The sequence below is a fragment of the Loxodonta africana genome, chromosome 20 (assembly GCF_030014295.1).
Source record: "Loxodonta africana isolate mLoxAfr1 chromosome 20, mLoxAfr1.hap2, whole genome shotgun sequence".
In the NCBI taxonomy this organism is placed as follows: domain Eukaryota; kingdom Metazoa; phylum Chordata; class Mammalia; order Proboscidea; family Elephantidae; genus Loxodonta; species Loxodonta africana.
The window spans coordinates 70,611,274-70,621,603 of NC_087361.1; the positions used below are offsets into that span (position 1 = coordinate 70,611,274).

General features: G+C 54.4%; 1 protein-coding gene across 1 annotated transcript in view; it reads right to left on the reverse strand.

The window, feature by feature from the left end:
- The window catches only part of SOX13 (SRY-box transcription factor 13), a 55,112-nt gene extending 45,231 nt beyond the window's left edge, over positions 1-9,881 (reverse strand). Inside the window, exon 1 of the mRNA XM_010590234.3 lies at positions 9,717-9,881. The gene's annotated coding sequence lies outside the window, so the exon portion shown is untranslated. The remainder of the gene's footprint in view (positions 1-9,716) is intronic.
- Between the last annotated feature and the right edge of the window lie 449 nt (positions 9,882-10,330).

Here is a 10,330-nt window from a genome sequence, read left to right on the forward strand (position 1 = left end):
CTCCTCCCAAAGTTCCCCCTTTCAGAGTCACTCCTCAGATTGAGGTCCCTCGGCTGGTAAAAAGAGTAATGGGGCTTCTGGAATTACCTGTTAATTTCCCGCCAGCACGTGAACCTAGTTGCTAAATCTGATTAGCCAATTACCTCCTCAGAGATCCAAGAGCGGGGTACTGAATGACAAGGGATGGATAAGTTCTGATGACAGGAGACGGAGAGATGAAGGCGAGAACAGAAAGAAGACCCCGTGGATTGAGGGAAAGCAAAAGTACCTGGGGGAGGAGTTAATGTCCGGTGAGGTAGAAACCTCCTCTCATCCCCCTTTGTCCCCATCTCCGAGCTCCTAAACCCAACCGGTCTTGACTCAGGAAGCATGAGGTCTTTTACACCTGTGGTCAGTGATCCAAAAAGGATTTTGACTCAACAGAAGGTTGTGGCAGTCCAACTCCACAGACCCTCTCCAAGCTGCCGAGCACACCCACATCCACACTTTCCCTCAGTTCTGGTTCCCCAAGCTCTAAATCGATTAATGCCCAGAAAGGGATAACAAACAGCCCAAATCACTCCCAAACTGGGGGTGCCACGTTGAGGAGTATGGATCTAAGGCCAGCAGAGCTAGTAGAAGAGAGGGGGAACTACACTATGAAAACCAGAGGTCCCTGATGCTTTGAGCCAGTTCTGACAGGGCCGTAATGTACAGTTGTAGAGACTGTGCACTGCACAACTTAGGAGCCCCATTCACCTAGCCTGCATACTTGTTACAACAGTTCTGGCAGACAGCAGTCAAGTTTATCCCTTGACTCCCTCAGAATCCAAAAAGAAAGCCCTCCTACTACGTACCCACCCTCGCCCCGGCAAGATTTGACTGGGGTCCCCCTCCTCTCTTCTCTGACCCTGCTTCCTGCTCTGGTCCCTCGGGAGTTCCCTGGCTAGGGTATCTGTGAGTGAAGGCTGACCCCTTACCCCAACTAGGAGAGGGCTCCCCTTCCATGCCCCACCAGTCCCAGCTAGGGACCCCACCCTTAGCTCTTTCCCTACCCAGTCTCTGTCCTCCAGCCCGTCATGCCGGCCAGACCCCCCAACCTCACCCACGCCTGAGAGAGCAGGGTGGCTGAGGTTCCCTGCTCACCATGACACAGTAGGAGGACACCAGGTTTACAGAGAGTAAAGGGGGGAAGGCAGGTGACTACCCACAGCTTCCCCCCCCTCCACTGTGGGGCATCACGTGCTCTGGAGGGGCTGACGCTCAGGGAGAGGATCGGGAGCAGGGCCTCCCTCTGCCCGTCCTCTGTTCTGTCTCTCCTTCTTGTCCTTCTTCATCCCAGCCCACTCTGCTTTCTTTTTTCACATTGGCCTAATGACCTCGCCGCCTCCCTCGAGTTCTCACAGACTCTGCCTGGTCCCCAGGGGCCAGAGGGGACTGACCTTGGTTCTCCAGAGCCGTAGGGCCTCTGAATGCACACACACACACACCCTCTTCACCAGCCAAGAGAAGGGGCGCCAGGCAAGCCAGAGAAAAAGCAGGGGCTGGGGGGACCACTCCCTTCTGCTTTCGACAGCTGCCTATTCACACCCCACTCCCATCACCCCACCTGCCTCCAGAGCCCTGTTGTACCTGCACACCGGCTTCTTTCCAGCCCCTCCCCATGAGCCTTTTATTCCCCCTTCCTTCCCCACCCTACCCCACCCCCCAAGGAACATGCCTGGAACCAAAGGCTCACAGGGATGGTTAAATGGCTTCAGGCTCCTTCAATGGGGCCGAAGGTGGGAGAGGTTTTCAAGAGCTCACAGCCCACAGACCCTGAGCCGAGCACTCCCTCTCACTGGTGGGGTGTGCAGGCCCTGCCTCGAGGGGCTAGGCAAGAATTCACCTTTTTGACTCTGTGTGAGGGCAGCTTAACCCAGATGCCACAGCCAAAGCAGAAGGCCTCACCAGCCAAATCCTGGGACACCACCTGAGCCTGGAGCCCACTCTGAAGGCCCACGGACCCACTCATCAGTGTGAAAGGGTGTCAGTCCATTCTAACTGGCTTCCTCAATTAGCTCCCCAATTAGCCATCCCACCAGGGACCCTCTACCTGCTCTTCTGGTGTTGGCCAAGCTCTGCTCAGTCTTCCCTAGAAAAATCAGATCACTTCTGTTTCACTGTCTGGCAATTCTAGATACAGTTTTATATCCTTTTAATTCTGATTACAAAAGTAACACACATTGTTGTACTACTCTTGGAAACTACAGAAGCACAGACATAAGAAAATAAAAATGAGCCACAATTTTAAAAAGAAATTACCAAAGGGGGTTGGTCGAGGGTAGGCCACTCCCAGCTCCTGGGGTCTAGGAAGGCTCTGCTCTGCCTGCTGTGCCCCTGGACTCTAAGTCTCGCCACCTGCCCTCACCCTGAACTTACAGAGCTCCTCCCCGCACCCAAACTCCCAGTCTGGCTGCTCCTTTAATAGCCATATCTGAACTCCCAAGGCACCCACCTCTGCCCCAACTCAGCCAAAGCCATGGGATTGGCAGCGGGCACTGCCGGCCATGCCAAGGAGCTGGGCCCAGCCCCAAGGCTCCTACCCCCCTTGTGGGGGGCCTGGGGAGTGGACAGAGACCAAGGCCCTCTGGGAGCTGGTTCTCACCCCATCCTGTTCCACAGGCTGCACATTCCATTCTGAGTCAAGCAGGGGGTGGGGCCTGGGGGAGGTAAGGCTTGGGGAGGAGAACAGTCTGGCCTCCTCTGGGGTGGATCCCCCAGGGAGCTCCAGGCCTGGCAGGGATTACAGACCAAAATCACCATCAGGAAGGGAGCCAGGAGTGTTCCTGCCCAGTCTCAGGTGGCCCCTTGGCCTTTCTCCTCTTTTCAAGTGAAACCCTGAAACCCTACCTTGGAGGTACCCCAAAAGACACAGTAGGGCAATGTGGGGGGCAACAGTAATACCCCTCCACCTAACCTTACCCCAATCCCATGGGCTGCTTATGGGGCTTAGTACCAAGGCCATTTAAATGCTAAGGCCACTGCTGGGAGAGAGGGGCCTGAATGCCCTTAGTATCAAGGGAGCTGAATCCCAGCTTCGTTGGAGTATCAGGCTTCCTAGAGTGAGGGCAAGGGCCTGGGTAGTGAATGCTGCTTAGGAAAAAGGGTAGCAGCTAGAGATACTGTCCCCAATTTTTCCTTCCTCTCCCCTGCTACCCATACACACCCATTCCTCCTCAAAATACCCCTGGCCAGAATCCCCTGCTCCTCCCCTGGCTTGTCTCTGCACACTTCTGCTCTGAGATGTGCCTACACAGCACAGCCTAGGCTGTGCCAGGCCTTGGAGTCGCCCATGGGTGACCTTGGGCAGAGGCAGGGGAAACCCCAGCCACTTCCTCCTCACCTCTCACCGCCCAGAGGAGGCCTGCCCATGGCCACTGCTCCATCTCTGGGTCCATTTAGATGCTCTCTGGCACCACCACTGTCCACTCCTCCTGGGAGTGTGCAGAGGGGCCACAGGGCCTCTGGCTCCTCATGAAAGAGGCAGGAACAGAGGAACAGAGCACACGGGGCTTCCTGCCACGTTCCCAGGGCAGGATTCTCACCTTTGCTAGTTCCTGTCCTGGAACAGCACAGAGAGTGGCAAGGTCCTGTGCTGTGGGCTGGGCCATGCGGGAGAGACTTTTCTAGAGAGGCTCTTCCGAGGCCCCTCTGCTCACACAGGCCTGCACCATCACGAGGCCTCTGAGCGGGAACTGTCTCATGTGTCTGGGCCAGGTCCAGAGAGTATGATAGTTTCTCACAGTTACCTAGTTGAATAGAACTGAATACCCCACCATACTCTTGGGGGAACTACCATATCACTGGGGACACTGGTGGCTCTGTGGTAGAATTCTGGCCTTCCACACAGGAGACCCAGGTTCGATTTCCACCCATGTGCCTCATGTGCAGCCACCACCTGACTGTCACTGGAGGCTTGAGGGCTGTGATGCTGAACAGGTTTCAGAGAGCTTCCAGACTAACAGGGACTAGGAAGAAAGGCCTGGGGATTGACTTCCGAAAACCAGCCAATGAAAACTCCATGGATCACAACGGATCACGGGAATGGTGCAGGACCAGGCAGCGTTTCATTCCATTGTGCGTGGGGTTGCCATGAGTCAGGGCGATTTGACAGCAGCTAACAACAACAACAGCCTCATCACTGCTACTCAGGGAAAGTATTTGCATTTTTAAAAGAAATAGTCACCTATGAGCAAAGAAGCTGGCAGAGGGTTGAGGTGGCCCTGCTGAGCTAGCCTGATGGAAATTGCCCAATCAAGTCTTCCAAGGAAATGTAACGAGGGCCAAGGAAGGGGCAGTCAAAGCGGGGGGTCATCCAGGCAAAGACCACGACCAGGGGCATGCCTTCCTGCTTGTGGGGAGGACAGTCACAGCCTCCCTGGCTAGCATGTCCAGGCTCCAGGAAGGAGACTAGGAAAGAGCAAGGATTGCAGCAAGTTCAAGCAGGAGCAAGCCCTCTTAAGCAAACACTGAGCACAAAAATAACTCCCATTCAAAGCACGATTTACTGTGTGCCTGGCTGGGCCTTCCCAGCACAGAGCCCTTTTCAAACAGTCGGCTTCACCCCTGAATACGGCTGGGGGAAGGGGAGTGCGTGGTACAGCTGCATTTGAATTCCTCTTCTTCCGGTGGTGACAGCTTCCTGGAGACCTACTCTGGGGGAGCTGCCTACCCAGGGCCAATCTCAAAGCACCCCGGAGTAGAGAAAAGCTTCGCAGAATCCAGGGGCAGCACCTCAAGGGCAGGAATGCTGAGATCTCAGGGAACAGGCCCAGCTCCAGCAAAGACTTGTCTGACCACAGCAAACCGCAGAGCGCACTCACCATTTGTCACTGAGGCTTCCAAGAGGTAGGTTTTGTCACTGTTATCATCCCATTTCAGAGATGAGAAAAGGGAGGCTCCAAAACAGTTATGTGACCACCGACCATCTCTCCTGGCTCTCTAAGTTCTCATGTGTACATCAGGTTGCCTCTGTATCTTGGTAATTATTGAAGGATCAAAATGTTGGGGATGAGCTCTCCCCACCAGGAGGAAAGATGGGCACAAACGATGTAGGTGGAACCGGAGGCATTCCCAAAGCTAGGGCAGCAATAGAAATCGTCTTTAACCAGTACTGGCCCCAGCATTCCTGATCATAAAATCTGAGTTGGGGGTGTGAAGCCCTCTCTAGGAAGGATCATAGTCTCATATTAACTACATTGGCTGACCACGTCCTGTTAGTTCTACCTCCAAAATGCATCTCCCCTCCGCCCACCCTATCCAAGTCATCCTCTGCACGCTCCTCAATTCTGAATTCACCTCCTAACTACTCTCTGCTTTTCTTCTCTCTCCCCTTTAAGCTCTTCTCACCTAGCAGCTGAAGCGATCTATCTTATAACATTTTTTTCACTTATAAAAGTAATTCATGACCATGATAGGAATTGGAAAAAGTCAAGAGAAGACAAATAAGGAAATAAACATCACCTATATGTCCGGTATCCAGAGTGAACCTCTGTAAACACTGTGCTGTATGCTCCTAGTCTTCTTACTTTGTATGTGTGCGTGATGGGCTTGTGTATAAGTATACTTACGTAATTAACTTCACAAAATTGGCACCACACTACACCTTCTCCCCGCTTATCGACATCTTGTTATCTGATATTTTCCATTTACTACAACAGTAAAAAATCCACTATCTGACTAGTTGGCGCATTAACGATTTACATCTGGCAGTATCAAACACTGAGGTGTTGGCTTTGATGGTTAAGGTTATGTGTCAACTTGGCTGAGCCATGATTCTCAGTGGTTTGGTAGTTACATAATGATGTAATTTGGCAGTTATGGAATGATGTAGTCATCCTCCATTTTTATATAACACTGATTTCACATAACGATCTGGCCTTTGGAATCTAACCATGTTGATAAGTGAGGAGAGGGTTTTATATTCTTTTTTTTTTTTTAATTTAACTTCTTATCATATACATTTTCCAGGCTATAAGCTATTTTTTTAAACTAGGCTTTGTCGTTGTTTGGATGTAGTTCATATGTGTACATGGTACTAAATTCAGAAAGGACAAAAGAATCTATAGAAAAAAAACAATCTTTCTTCTATCCCATTCTGCAGCTACCCAGTTTCCCTCCCCGGGGCAAACATGATTACCATTTCTTAGGTACCAAATAATCTTTTTTAAAATTATAAATCAGATCATGTCACCCCCTGCTTAAAACCCTCCAATGGCTTCCCATCGCCCTGGCAATAAAACTCAGGCTCCTAAACAGCCCTTCGAGATCCTGTGTGAGCGGGCTCTGGACTTCTGGTTTCTCCAGTCTCTCCCCTTCCAGCTTACTGCCTTCCAGCCATGTTATACACCCTGTCTAGCCTCAGAGAGACTTTCATTTGCTGTTCCCTCTGCCTGGAATCTCCTTTCTCAGGTCTTTGTGGGGCTGGCTCCTTCTCCTCCCTCAGGTCTAGGCTGAGCTGTCATCTTCCCAGGGTGTCCTTCCCTGGTCTCCCAATCTAGGGCCACCCCTTTCTGCTGCCCCCCCATATACTCTACCTTATCAGCCTATTGCATTCTTTCACATCACACATATTATGACCTCACATTGTCTTGGTTACTTATTTTTAAGTTATTTATTGCCTGTCTCCCTTCACTAGAAAGAAGGTTCCCTGAAGATAGGGATGTTATCGGTCTTGTTCACCCCTGGAAGCCCCTGCCTAACACAATAATAGGTGTTTGATAAGTTTCTGTTAAAGAAATGAATGGGGGTGGCTGCAATGCTGGTACTCAGCACTGAAAACTGCCCACTTGCAGAATCTCCAAACACTAAGGCCCTCTGAGCATCCTCCACCTCCGAGGGTGCCAGTTAGGGGTTCAGAGAAAGGAGAGACGGGAGCCTGTTGTCCAAAGTGGTGTGGTTAGACAGCAGCAGCCTGCTCTTCCTCCCTGCCACCCAGCTCACCTTACTTGTGCTATCTGTTGCAGCATCTAGAACCAGACAAGAACGAGCCCAAATTCCTAGAAAATCCACCCACAAGTGGAAACTTGGAAGTGAAACTGTGGTCCTTCACTTATCCAAAGTCCCGCATCCTGTCTGCCTGGGCAGTTGGGATATTCCAGGTGCCCAGGTGAGCCCAGCAGCAGGCAACACAGCCAACCGCAGGGAGCAAGGCCCCTCCAGGGACAGCCCAACCTGTCCCTCCTGACTCTTCCCTGCCCCCCCACACACACCTGGGTTCCCTCTCTCCAAAAATTCACAGCAGCCCCAGAGACACAAAAGCACATCCAATCCTGAGCCAGCAGCCCAGGCCCTCGATGCTCAGGGGACACCCAGGGACTCCCAAAAGGAGGTGCTTCCTTCCTGGGGCCAGATTTCCACTGAGAGAACACTGCAGTTGGGCCAAGTTTGATTTTTAAGAATGCAGGAGAGGAGGGAATGAAGTGCCTTTCCCTCAAATGTGAGGGAAGGGGGAAGGTAAGAAGGAAAAAACAAAAGATTGAAGAAAATGGAACTAAGCAAGGAGTAAGGATAAATTTGATCTGAGGGGCTAGAATCAGGAGAGGGTGGGAAGAAGTGTGGGGTCACATCCAGTATCTTGGAATTTAAACAGGCTTCTCCTTCCCAGAAATGGAAAATTATTACAATTTATTAAGCAAACACAATCACAGAGTGCTCTTCCAGGCTCTGTACAAGGCCTTTAAGTAACAGCGACAATAACAGCTAGCATTTATCCAGCACTTACTATGTGCCAGGCACCATTCTAGGAGCTTCATTTTCTCAAGCCTTTTAATCCTCAGACAATCCCATGAGGTACGCACTATCCATAAACCCAAAACCAAACCCACTGCCATAGAGTCCAACTCCAACTCAGATCCCACAGAGTTGCCAAGGCCGTCATCTTTAAGGAAACCGACTACCACATCTTTCTCCCACTGAGCTGCAAATGGTTTCAAATCTCTGACTTTTCAGTTACTAGTGGAACGTTTTAACCACTGTGCCACGAGGCTGAGGCACTGCTGGCACTAATCTCGTTTTACAGATGAGAAAACTGAGGCACAGAGAGGTTAAGTTAAATTGCCCAGTGGCAGCACTTAGGATGTAACTCCAGAGCCCTGGTTCTTAACCACTACGCTATACTTGGCTCTCCCTGGTCCCTGGTCTTTATGCTCTTGAATTCATGCCTTCCAAATCAATGTCCCTCAACCCATCATTACATGCCATTGCCCAAAAGGTGTGCGTACCTTTGCCCGTTTTGCAGAAGAGAAAGTCTAGAAAAGATACTCGCCCACACTCAGGCTACCCATTGGTGGGGGATATAGACCAAAATATGCTGAATGCCAGTAACTTGTGCGCTACTTCGAAGGAAGCACAGTGGAAATCAGGGTCTCTGGAAACCTCGCCCAGCACAGCAGCATCTTCTCTGGCTGTCTTTTACCAAACCCTCACCAGCGCCAGCACCGAGGCGCCCTGCCCGGAAATTCCCACAGAGTCAAAGCAAACTTCCCAGGAAAACTCCCCAGCTTCCTCCTAGCCCCTGTCACGGAGGTGGCTGCCAAGAGCGCTGGCGGAGTCCTTGCAGCTGCCGTCGGCCCTCCGGTGGGGCGGGAGCCGCTGCTCGTGCGCTCGGGGTCCTCCCGGAAAGATCCAGGGCTGAAGTTCAAAATTCACTCCCCGCCCAGGCACAGCTCGCGGCCCCGCCCGGGACTCTCAGCCACCCCCACGTCTCTTGTCCTCCGCAGCTCCAGTTAAGCAATGGAGCGCCTCCAGTCTGGCAGAGCCAGGCCGGCAGCTGGGAGAATCCCCCGGGCCAGCCCTTCGCGTCTGGGGACCCGGAGCAGCCCAAGCCGACATGTGTGTATGTGTGTGTGTGTGTGTGCGCGCGAGCATGTGTGTTTGTGTGTGTGTGAGAGAGTGTGTGTGTGTGGTGTTTACGTACGGAACGCGCGAGGTGGGAAAACAATGGCGAGCCGCTGGGAACAGAGAGACTACCCCCCCACCCCCATCTCCCTAACCCACAACGCGCTTTGCTTTTGCAGTGAAATAGGGGTCAAAAGGTTCACCTCAGATATCCCAGGCCTGGAGCTGGGGGTGGTAAGAAGAAAGCTGGGGGGCGGGGTGGAGGGGTGGCGGGGGTGGAGCAGGAGCAGCCGGAGCAGAAAACAAACAGGATGCAGCGCCCGGCTGGTCCGCTGGGGAACCAACCTGGAACGGTCGGACAGGGGTGCATGGCTGGCCCCTGGCACCCTACACAATCAGGGGGGAAGGGATATGCGTCTGGTCCCAGGCACCAGAGACCCACACCCGGCGCGCGCACGTCGTCACGGCTCCCCGCTGGGAAACCCTTGAACTGAGCGCACAGACAGGCTAGTGAGAAAGCCCTGGTGCCCCTGGCGGGTCTGCGAGAGCGGGGGAGGGGACACTCCAAGCTCGGCTCGCGTGCGTGTACACAGACGCAGACGCACACAGGCACCCACGGCCTTACCAGGCTGCCACCCCTCTCCGCAGGGACCTGGTCAGCCCGCGAGGAGCCGCTACCAGCCGACGTTGTCGGAGGGAGGTAGGGGCCTGTTCGTCGAAAACTTTGCAGAGGATGGAAACTCACAGAGAAGAGAGCCGGCGTGTCCCCAGAAACGACTGGGCGCGAGCGTCAAACTTCGGAGGGCTAGGCAGAGGGGTGCGGCGGTGCGCTTGGGGCGCGGCGGGGGCGAACTTACTACTCAGCCAGGCGCCAGGCTCGGGGCTCGCGGCTCCACGCTCTTCCTCCTCCTCGGCCCGGGTCCTCTGCGCTGGCAGCCTGGGCTTCCCGCTCACATGCCCCGGCGCGCAGCCGGCAGCCTGGCAGCGCTGTGGCGGCTGGACTGGGAGGGGGCACGCCCCCCGCCGTCGGGACCGGCGGCCACCCAGGGTCCGCGCCGCACGAGGAGTGCGGTCCCCGGCGGCGAGCGCGGGTTCCGGGCGGGCGGCGCCCTCAGCCGAGCCAGGCCGCTCTCTGCACTCTGCCCTCTGCCCTCTGCTTGCGGCCGTCTCCCTGCCTTCCGCGGTCCTGCTCCCGGACTCGCCCGGACGCGCCGCCTGCCCGACCGAATCTCCGGCTTCGCGCTCCGCGCCTGGGCTGGGTCCGGAGTCAGCAGCACCCCCCAGGCTGGCCGCTGCGCCCCGGGCTCAGACGCCGGCGACTCGCGGCTCCCGGGCCGGAGCTCCAGGACCCGCGCACACAGTTCAGTTCCGAGCCGGGACTGGGAGCAGGGCGCTTGCCGCTCGCTGCTCCGCCGCGGCTCTACAGCCTCAGAAGAGAAAGAGGGAGGGAGACCGAGAGCGGGCAGGGGGA